Consider the following 12,403-nt stretch of genomic DNA (forward strand, 5'->3'; position numbering starts at 1 on the left):
TTAAAAGCACTCAAGGATAAAGATCAGAAAATCGAAAAACAATTATAATTGGGACCTCGGATTTCAGATGAGGGAAATCAGACATTACAAAATTTAATAGATTGTGATGTGAATCTATCTTACCGACTTTAACAAAAATCCATGAAATAATGCACGACAAATAAATATTACGCTATCTATTTGTAAATATTAAAGCATAAAAAACTAAATAATAAAATGTCTTAGGATTCAATCCTCAATGTTTATTTTTCCTCTACTAATAAAAAAATGGGTGAAGATTACATTAATTTCCAAAGAGTTAATGTGGATGGATAGTCTCAGAGAGTCAGAAGATCCAACTAAAGAAAATTTTCAATCTTATTGAATCGTTAGTTTGTTTATACAACTCTAATAACCATTGTTATAGTAATTAAAAAAATCTACTGTGACTGTATAACCGTATTAAATATTCCATATGTAGCTTTACATCTAATATATGTATTACAAATATAACCAAAGGTATAGCCGCCACTATTGGTGAGAAATGAAGGAAAAAAGTAGTAGACGAACATGTGACTGAGAATCAGAGTTGCGAGTTTATGTGATAATTTTATTTTAATTACCTATTTATTGAGAGAGAAGTACGGTAACTTGGATCTAAATGCCATATGCATAGAAGGCCCAATGCAAAGACCCACACCAATGATCCCTTTTCCTATGGGCTGGGCTGGGGGGCTCTGGCCTTTGTGCACTTTATTTATATCAATTAATTCCTTCTATTTTTATTGAAATACTAGAAAAAAACAAAAAAGGTAATAAAAAATAAATATGAATATAGGAACTCTAAAATTATATATATCCTTAACTCTAAGTTAAATGATAAATAGGCCAAGTATAATATAAAATTTAATGATAACAACAATAATTGTGCATTTTATGATGAATATTCAAATCTATATAAAACTAATAATAATAAATTATTAGTAGTATTATTCAAATATTTTACATTACTACTCTCTTTTGTGTTTCTATAGAGATGGCCGAAAGATAGTGATTCGACTCTAATAGGGCCACAAGGGTATAATAGTCATAAGAAACATTTATGATTTCAAATTATTTAAATGTTTTACTAGACCATTAGAAAATGAACCAAATTTTATTTAAATTAGAGTCTGGTATAAGTTACTTTATAATGACCAAGAGCCCTAAAGCCCACCCTATTTATGATTTCAAATTATTAAAATGTTTTACTAGACCATTAGAAAATGAACCATATTTTATTTAAATTAGAGTCTGGTATAAGTTACTTTATAATGACTAAGAGCCCGGATGGGCGCCCTAAAGCCCGCCCTATGCACCGCCACGTCAGTATTTTATCCTCCTGCCCTTCCACCTGCAGTGGGGTGCCCTAAGCATTTTCTTCTATTTGAATACTTAAATAACTACAAAAATTGGGAAAAACCTTCATTTCATTTATAAAATTAATACATTACAATACGGATTACAAAAAAAATACGCAAACTCAGCGACGGCGGTTACGGGCCCACACTTTTTCAACCATGTCGTTCATGAGCTGCGCATGGTCGTGTTGGTTGCGCATTGAGGCCTGTCTAGATAGAACCTCATTGAAGCCTGTCGGTAATCCTCGAGCGGGGGGCTCGGTCACCTTGCTGGAGGAGCTAGATGCACTTTCGTCATCGGTCCAATCAGTGATGCTCCACCTTCATGTTCGACTATCATGTTGTGCAAGATTATGCACGCATACATGACATCGGCGAGGGCTTCCTTGAACCAAAGACGGCCCCGGCCCTTTCATTATTGCCCACCGTGCTTGGAGCACACCAAATGTCCGCTCCACATCCTTCCGCGCCGCCTCCTGCTTTTGCTTAAATAAAACTCTCTCCTCACCAATTGGACAGCTGATCGTCTTCAGAAAAACAGGCCACCTTGGGTATATGCCATCGGCCAAGTAGTACCACATGTGGTATTGGCGCCTGTTGGCGGTGAACTCAATGGCCGGGCCGTTGCCGTTGCATTGCTCGGTGAAGAGGGTGGATGAGGGACGTTGAGACGTTGATGTCGTTATTCGACCCGGCTACACCGAAGTAAGCATGCCAGATCCAGAGCCGATGGTCAGCAACGGCTTCAAGGATCATCGTTGGGTGGCTGCCCTTGTATCCACTAGTGAATTGGTCTCTCAACGCCGTCGGACAATTCTTCCACGCCAGTGCATACAGTCGATGCTCCATAGCATACTAGGAAAACCGTGCGTCGTCTCGCGCATTCTCATTAGGCCCTGGCAATCTAAAGCTGTCTTTCACAAATATGTGTCGTTGTAGGCCTCCACAACTCCCCTACAAAATGTCTTCAGGCACTCGCGGCCTGTTGTATCCCCGATGTGGAGGTACTCGTCGAACATGTCAACGCTGGTGCCGTAGGCCAACTGACGGAGTGCAACTGTGCACTTTTGCAACGGCGTAAGTCCGGGTCTCCCGATGCCATCTTCCCGATACTGGAAGTATTCATCACGTGACTGTAACGTCTGGACAATGCTGAGAAAAAGGTAACGAGGCATTCTAAAACGGCGGCGGAAAACAGTCGGGCCCCACCGTGGTTGCTCGGCAAAATAGTCTGTATGTAGACGTTCGTGAGCTGCGGCGTGGTGCGTCGACAAACGTCGACTCGAATAGCCTGGATCTGCTCCGCGCTGCCGGCCTCTCGATCTGCTTATGGCTAAGCATTCCGATTGCGTCGTGCACGATGAATTTAGGCTCGAGTCAAGTTTCGGACCACGTCCTCGGGAACTCCGGTCGTCGTCTGTTTTCATTTGGATTTGTGAGAGATGGAGAAACGTGAGGAGATGAGAGAATGAGAGAATGCGAAGAATGTAGATGGTGACACAGGGCGGTACATAATGCCTCCAAGAAGTACTAGAGGGATTCCACCTAAGAGGTACAGCCCAGAACGTATCTCTAAGAGGAGCAGATACTCAGTGGTGAACCTGGCTAAGGCAAATCTCACTGAAATGGCAAGGGCGTTCACTGCTGCCCTGTATGAGGAAGAGGAAATTCCTGGAATGCGAAAGAAGCGAAGAAGCTATGAAAATCAAGCACTGGAGGAGGCAATGATAGTGGAAACGAAGGCACTAATGAAAAACAAGATGGGAGGTATGTTTAAGACCAGAGGGGTCTAGACTAGTAGGATGTCATTGGGTATTCACAATCAAAAGAAGGCCATATGGATCTATTGAACGTTACAAGGCGAGGCTTGTGGCGAAAGGGTACACTCAGACCTATGGAGTTGATTATGCAGAAACCTTCTCACCAGTGGCCAAGATGAGCACCATTCGAGTCCTCTTCTCAATTGCTGCGAATAAGGATTGGCCGCTACACCAGTTTGATGCGACAAACGCCTTTCTGCATGGGGAACTGACAAAGCCAGTATATATGGAAGCCTCACCTGGCTTTAGTGGAGAATTTAGGGGACAAGAAGTGTGTAAACTCAAGAAGACCCTCTATGGTTTGAAACAATCTCCAAGGGCATGGTTTGGAAGGTTCACGGAAGTAATGAAGAAGTATGGATATAAGCAGAGCAACTCGGATCATACATTATTTCTCAAGAAGAATGAAGGGAAGATTACATGTTTGATCATTTATGTGGACGATATGATTCTGACAGGAGATGATGAGGAAGAAATAAGTCAATTGAAGGAAAATCTATTTACCGAGTTTGAGATGAAAGACTTGGGACTTCTCAAATATTTTTTGGGAATTGAGGTGCCAAGAGAGGAATATTTATAAACCAGAGGAAGTATGTCCTGGATCTTCTAGCTGAGATAGGATGCTGGACTGTAAGCCTGCGGAGACACTGATGATGCAGAATCATGGTCTGCAATTAATTGAGGGGGCGAAACTCACAAATCAGACTAGATATCAGCGCCTCGTGGGTAAGCTTATCTATCTTTCCCACACTAGACCAGATATTGCCTACGCAGTTGGGGTGGTTAGCCAGTTTATGCACAAACCCCAAACAGATCACTGGGTGGCCGCATTGAGGATTGTGCGATACTTGAAGGGAACTCCGGGATATGGGGTTTTATTTGAGAATCACGGACATATGGAGATACTTGGGTTTACAGACGCAGACTGGGCTGGGAATCCAAATGATCGGAAATTGACGGTCGGGTATCTTACCTTTGTTGGAGAAAATCTTGTCACTTGGCGTAGCAAGAAGCAGAGAGTTGTAGCACTGTCCAGTGCTGAAGCAGAGTTTCGAGGAATAAAGAGTGGTCTGACAGAGATCCTATGGCTGAGGAAGCTTATGACAGAACTTGGCCTGATATCACAACATCCATGCAAACTCTTCTGTGATAACAAGGCAACTATCTGCATATCTGAGAATCCAGTACAACATGACCGGACAAAACACGTCGAGGTGGATCGACACTTCATTAAGGAGAACATAGAGGCTAAAATTATGGATCTTCCTTTTGTCAGATCAGAGGACCAGTTGGCAGATTCTCATCAGCAGTTGATTCATTTCACCAAAACAGAGGGGGAGTGCTGGAAATAGATCAGGAAATAAATCAAGGAGATTGGAAAAAATCACGAGAATAATTGAAGATTGATTTTAGTGAATATTTTTTCTGATTTGTAGCTAGGGTAAATCTTTCCTTATGTAACTAATCTCTAGCCTATTTAGGTGGGTAAAACCCTCCTCATTCATAAGAAAGTGACATCAAAAACTCTTGTTCAACAAAAAGAAGCATAATATCAATTTGAATCGTCATGATCTTCCACATCCCTATTTTCATTGCCTTTTGGAATTAAATAGAGAGGAAGAAATGGTAAATTTTGTGATGCTTTTCTAGTTATTTCATAGCTTTAGTTGTACTTCTCTTAATGCATGCATCTATTAACCAGTAGCTTTTTCAATGGCTAGTTAATTAGTATAAAACAAAAAAAAACCTAGTAGGAATCTGTTTCCAAAAGAAGAATTTAGTTTATTGGAGAAGGTTGCACACAGAGTGAAAAATATGACACATGAAACAGTCAATTTTATTATTCCATATAGCTTTTCTCGTCTTATTTGAGACTTCATTTTCACTTGATTGCAATTTCCAAATGGTGAAATGTCTAGTTAAACATTTAGACTTTCATTAGTTTGGTATTTTAACTCTTAACAACCTCAAATATATCATATATAGCATGCCCCATTTCACATCTATCACTCATTTTCACCCAAATATTGTTACTAATCAAGCCAATTTTGGAACATCCACAGTCGAGGAGAGCTCTACGGGCGCTAGAGGCCACATTCTGCGGAAGCGGAACGTTGACAAGTTACGATAGCTGCAGGCCCTTGTGCGCGCCCAAGCAAGGGCACGGGCTGGCCGACTTCTCATTGAGGAAAGCACAAAGCCCTCCCACATCAACCACACAGTAAGACATTGAATAAGAGTTGCCTTTGAATTGCCAAATGTATTGAATATCTATCTAACAGGAGAAAGCAGATCATGCAATGCTGGCCGGTGTCAAATGCAGTGGAGGAAAGGCGAGAGAAGGCGCCATGGGACCTGAGCGACAAGCTTGTACAAGTTGACACGGGAAGACCAAACATGAACCCTTTAGGCAGAACCATCATCCACTCATCTCAACCAAGCCACAGCTCCGACCATACCACATGGTCGAGTACATCCCTGCGTTCCCTCACATTAGGCCTAGACGCCACCACTACGGGAGCTCCAAGAGGGCGCTGTTCTCACCTACCAAGAGCTCCCTGAGCAGGGCCTTACAAGGTTATATGAACATTGATATGGGTAATAATGGTGACAAGAAGATAGGATTTTGAAATTTTGGCTAAAAGGAGCAATCTTGGGAGAATGCAACATTTAGATAACAACTCAACAAAACAACTTAAGATAAAGATTGAAGGCTCATTATCATAAGTTGTCAACATATTTTATTTCACGTTTTTGCTATTAAGTTGTTGAGTTTGTTGTAGGACCTATAGTGGTATTTAGGATTGAAAGCAGAGAGAAGTCAAAAGGAAATAAAGAAACATCACTACAAGTCTAAAATGAACCTCTATTAACATTAACATCTCTTGAGTCAACAAGGAACTAAATAAATGAAGGAAAACAACACAACATTAACATTCCCCATATGTTCAAAAAGAGCAATATCAGTAGTCTCGAGGATGTTAATCACTATGCATGTACACATATATAACAAATATGAACGGATAAAATTAAACAAACAAACCATAATTTTATACGATGAACACTATGAAGTGAAGTGAGTCGAATAAATGCAAAAAAATATATGACAAAAGCAACCGGTTGAGAAATCCGGATCAGTTGTCGCAGCTCCATCTTGACGTAGGCACGCAGCTAAGGTATAATGACACCAGCTGCATTTGTTGTTCGCGTTTTCACCTTTGAACAGCATCACCCAATCCCACTGTAAATCTACAGAATTGAGCGAATTAACAGCAAGATCAGTCATTTTATTTCATGTGATACAGCAAGTATATGTCTAGGCAGATCAAGCATAAGATGTAGGGAAATCTCACCCGACAATCAACAAAATAGTGGCAATAATCCAGAAAACGTATTGGTAGACTGTTGTATTTGGACTTCAGTCTGGTATCAGCTGGGCGATTCCGGCCTTCCAACCAACCAAACTGTGGACGGGCAAGGAGTATAAACCCGAGGAGGAAACCAGAGAGAAAGCCTCCAATATGTGCAAAGTTGTCGACATGTGGAAGAATTCCAACTGCCAAGTTGATTGCAATGATGACAATCAGAGTAAAAAGAGCTGGCAGCCTGTTCAAACATATAGGTTTTGTTTAGTTGTTATGGAATTCAAAATCCCTCTCATTGGATTATCATGAATAAATAAAGTTTTCTTATAATAAAATTATGACATTCAGTATTCAATCATAAGATTGCGGCCTTTTTTGTTTGTGTGGTGCGTCTCAAAAAATGATATACTTATAATCGTTAGCAGAACTTACCTTGTTTGTATATATAGTCCAGTTAGTAAATAACTCCGATAACATTGCTCCAAGAAGTCCAAACAGAGCACCAGAGGCCCCTACGGAGATGTTATTACGGATGAAAAGGGAAGATAGAATGCTTCCACCAATACCTGACAACAGGTATATTACCCCTACACGCACTGCATAAACACGAACGAGAAATCTAAATGTGAGATAGTGATACTGAGAAGGAAAAGAAAATGAATGATTGGCTACAGCAGGACATCCAAATAACATGATTTACGAATTCCGAAAAACTATTTGAACTTTATTCAACGAACAAACTTAAATTCTTACAAAATCCAAATTGCTGCTCTAGTCGAATTCCAATAAACACCAAGCTTAGCATGTTTGCAAGTAAATGAATTACACCAGCGTGCAGCCAGATGCAAGTAAAAAGCCTCCATGCTTGATTCTGATGCACTATCTTGTCCCACTCGAGCGCTCCAAGTTTTTCCAGTCTGCATAAGAGACGGTGATTAAAAAAGTACTTTCAAACATCCATCTCTAATTTCACATAAAAACTAAGATAGGCTATATGATTAAAAAAAGTACTTTCAAATATCCATCTGTATAACTACAATGATTACAATGAAGTAAAGGAACTATTTTCAAAACACCAATTAGCAGCTTATACCGTAAAGAAGAAAAGTAAGAACCTTTACAATAATTATGCATCGGAGAGGTCACTTATGTCAATTACAGAACTTAGCAAGAAAACCAACAGAAAAAGTTCCCTAGATTTTATAGGTATAAATTAACAAGGACGTCCTAAAAGGAGGACACAAAGGTTATTTTGGTAATGAAGATGCTAGATCAGAGTGTTTGTATACATTCAAGTATGGAGAGTGTTTATTTACTCTAAATGCCAGCGATTGACCCTTTAAGGAGACCATATGTATTTCATACCTATAAGGACTAGCTCTTCCAAAAAAAGAACAAAAAGATCTTCCTTCTGTATTAAAAGACCTTTGGCGTTGAGGTCCTAAGGATCAGCTTGGTTGCCAGCCAAGCTAGAAGAAGAAACCAGACATAACTCAGGCACGTAATAGCACCAATCCCTAAAGAGACACCAAGCTATAATCATCCTGGCTGAAGGTTCTGGAACTGAATGCTTAGACGAATTGGACTCTTACTAGGACAGAGGTTGAGCCATTGTTAGTTCTTTGTTAACTTAGTGCAAAACCTCAGGAAAACAATATTTTAAATACACTGATAAGAGTTAATATTGTCTAAAGCCTAAGAGGGTTTGTAATGGACCAAAATCTATGGTTATATAAGATGGATTGTCTAAAGCCTAAGAGGGTTTGTAATGGACCAAAATCTATGGTTATATAAGATGGATAACTGTCAGCAGACTCAGCAGAGTAGAGTCTAACTCTTTCTGCTGATGGAATTAGAAATAATATTAATCCTAATATCTAAATCAAAATCTTTTCACAATCACAATCATAGATAGTAATTGCTAAAGATAGCTTCTCCATTTTATGAGCTTTGAAACTTTATCCACTAATTAATAGCCACATAATTATAAACACACACAAATTAAACTTGATTATTGAGGGGAAAGATCACACCCAAAATTGAGATAACAAATTAATCCCAAATCAAAACGAAAGGCAACAAATTAATCACTAGAAATCCAAATTAAAAAAAAGGCAATGAAAAGAGTCCCGCGGAATTGAAGAGGGAAAAGGAGGGATTACGTAGAGGAAGAGGGGCCGAAGAGAGGGTTTTGGCGGAGGGGCTGAAAGGAGAGGCGGCGGAGGAACTTGGCAACACAATCTCCATGGAGGCCGTCATGATTCTTGGGGCAATTATTGACGAACATGATCACCACGAACATGGCGACGTTGGCCAGAACGATCATCGGAACCAGCCAGGAAGTCCAGTAGGTGTCGTGAGAGTCCATGTCGTAGTTTCCAACTCCGCCAGCGTAGTAGCTCTGGTTCCGATGCTTCCTGGGCGCTCCCCTCTCGGGATCTCCATTTCCAATCATTCTTCTCTTCTCTTCTCTTCCCCTAGCTACTGTAAATCCAAGCCCTGCAGCTAGAAATGTCACAATTGGATTGGAGCTTGTTTGCAATAAATGGAGTTTGTGTTAGAGAGAGAGAGGGAGGTGGGTGGGGCTGTGTTACTTAAGGAAGTTTTGGATTGAAAACGCGTAAGCATTGCAGTTGAGGTGGAGAACGGTGCCACACTGCCACTGCCTTAACACATGTTTGTTTATCATTGTCTGATGGAGATTGCAAGAGAGATATACGCGAATTTGCCGCTGACTCTTCATTTACCTAACTCCACGGTTTCACTTTCATACTACTACTTCTTTAGATTTCCCACAAATTTTTATATTATTATAATTTTATTTTATAAGTTAAATGAACACTATAGAAAAAAGAAAAGAAAGAAAAAAAATAAATGATATTTTCATTTTAAGAAATGTAGTGTTAATTAAAGTGAGAAATCTATAAAAGGAAAATAAAACTTTTGGGATGGCACGAAATTTAATTCACAATTAGTACAATAAGACAGAAGTAGAAACAAAAAGTAATTGAAATATTGTCAGTAAAGAATGAGGTCCATCTATTTAAAGAAAAGGGAGTTACCAAAATTAGAAGTGATGTATAAACATATAGCGAATGACTAAAACTCAACGAACCCAGAATATAGAAACTCAAAGTAAAATTAATATTCAAAGTTTGTCTTTTCATTCCAACAATGAGACTTTTATATAGGCAAAGGAAAATCACAAACTTATAAAAAAAATAAATTTAAAGAAAATAACTAAAAGAAAAAAATAAACCACCAAGCATCATATTAAAGCAATCAATTGTTATGCAGCTGAGTAGAAACTTTTATTAGCCATCTCTTGACGGCTAAATAAAATGTGGATATAACTTTATTTTAATATCTATGACCAACTTTTATACCAAACCACTCGGTGTAATTACACAGTATTTTGAGGTAATGACTCTATAACACTATATATTCTTAGTACTAATTATATCAAAGTTGTTTGTTGTCAAAGGTAGATGTGTTTGTTGGAAGTGTCATTGAGGCAAAAAGACATTGGTTTTAATAAAAAATGTAGTAATTGTCTGTAACTACATTAACTTCCAAGATATTCTTGCTGTTTTTTCTGAATTTTTGAGATTTTTTTTTATTTTATTGGTATGTATATTTGTCTGAAACCATTTAATGTCCATTATAGGAAGGACCATATGTTTCCTGTGTTAATATAACAAACACAATTGTCTCTTGAGTTATCTGTTTGAGTAGTATTCAAATCTTATGAGAAGATACATGTGATTGTATATAATCCTATAGTAACATGATACTAAGTGTTGTATAATCCATTAAATCGAATATTAAATTGAAATCTTTTTTAATCCACGTAGTTGGTGTTTGGTAAAGTATTAGTAAAAGGCAAGTCATATTCTAAATAAATATCGTGAAAGAGTCATGTAACCAATCATTCGGATAGCTAACAATGACTCCATACAAAGTTTATTTGTAATTTTTATAAAACTATGATCTAAATGTATGTCGTTGCCCTGATTGTATTAATCGTAACCCGTCCGTAAGTTACGATAATAATACTTTAATTCAAGTTTGTGTACAGTTTAGAACAATATTTTAATATCGATATTTGGTAAGGAAACAATTGGCAACAATGATACCAACCAGCATTCACATGATCAAAACTTGAAGATTATAATTTATTACCAAGTCTTACGGAGTATTTCTAAGTATTATATTTAAGGTAATTTGCTAGCAAGTTACTAATTTTCATCAAATTTAATTCTATCAGTTTTAAAATCCATTTATAAATTACTATAAAAAATATTGATTTGTTTTTATTTTGAAATCAAACTATCAATTTCTTTTCATTTCTCAACAAATTAATATTTCGGCACAAATATTATTTGATGGCTTACATATCTAGACGTCAATCGAAACAACGTCACGTTTTAGGCAGCGGACAACATCATAATATATAAAATTAAATAATTTCATTTGTTGAATTATAATTTATATTAAGCCATATTAGAGCCATAATTTTGATTTGTTGCGAAATACTTAAGAGTTAATCATTAGTTTGGTTATTTATAAATGTATTTTAATGTTAACGTGCAAAATCAGAATTTGACGAAAATTTAAAAAATTTACATACAAATAAATACCCATATTTTCTATGTATTAACTGTTAGTGAAAAAAAATCAAAATTACTAATAAATGTAGTAAGATGAGTTGATAGAAGAACTTACAACAACATTTTAAGTCTAGTAATAAACTTAAATAAAACTTACAACAAAATGTATGGATGTGTTCTATTACGATTTAAAGTAATTATTTAATCTAAAGTTTTCATCACATCAACAATATACATTTGTTTTTGAAGTATGGTAAATCTCCCACAATATTCGCCATCAAACACAATTTACTCAATATACAACTCGAATAGCTATTTTTGATTGCCTCGTTGCCAAAAAGAAGACGTTTTCTTGTGTTGTTAATATTTTCTTGTAACCTAAGAGAGAATTAAAACAGATTTGGAAGTTTGAACAGCTCAATGCGGACAGCTATAAATATAATTGGGTGTATGAATGCGATATTGCATCAGATTTATTTGTTTTACATTGTGTAAAGGTGGAATTTGGTGTTCTATTGTCTTCAACTGCAACAGTTTACCTTATTGTTAGATGAGAAATCAAATGGAGTATACTTATTCTCTTTATTTTATTTTGCTTAACCACAAAAAAATTTACATATTTTACTATTATACGTGAGTGCTAGTTTGTTATACTACTACTACTACTACTTTGTACTACTATTCTACAATCACTTGTTTTATTTATTATTTTTGTCTGTCTTGCGATATTTTTGCTGATGGATATAATACTCTCTCTCTCTGGAGAATTAGTCACTAAACACTAAAATAAACACCAATGGTTTGATCATGCCTCCTTATTAATTGCATGATGATTGGGCAAAATTTATGAGAAAGTTTATTGCCCATAGTGTGCTTCTAAAAATTTATGGGCTGGCTGTCATTTAATTCTTATATCAATTAACTCATTGTATGTTGTTTTGGTTCAGTTGAAATGTGTATCGAGTTACTCACAATCACAGAGGAGTTTTCTGGTAAACATCCTATTTTTGAACAAACAAATGTTCTGAATCTCTAGTGAATTATATTTACTCAGTATTCTTTTTTCAAACCAAAATTTATTAGATAATTAAATTTTGACGTCAATAACTAATAGTACTCCATATAGAAAATACACCCAGTAGATTTCCAATGCATCAATCTTCAAACAACTATATAATCAAAACCCAAACTATTTTGGCCAGCCAAGCATTAGTAACCATGACCTACAA

The 12,403-nt window shown here is 37.0% G+C and overlaps 1 protein-coding gene and 1 pseudogene across 1 annotated transcript in view; both read right to left on the reverse strand.

Annotated features, from left to right (window-relative positions):
* LOC121769144 overlaps positions 1-12,403 on the reverse strand; it is an 80,587-nt gene that overhangs the window by 38,997 nt on the left and 29,187 nt on the right. The gene's annotated exons all lie outside the window — the stretch shown is intronic.
* LOC121769150 lies at positions 6,050-9,249 on the reverse strand (annotated as a pseudogene).

This window comes from Salvia splendens, chromosome 15 (assembly GCF_004379255.2).
Source record: "Salvia splendens isolate huo1 chromosome 15, SspV2, whole genome shotgun sequence".
NCBI classification, from domain to species: domain Eukaryota; kingdom Viridiplantae; phylum Streptophyta; class Magnoliopsida; order Lamiales; family Lamiaceae; genus Salvia; species Salvia splendens.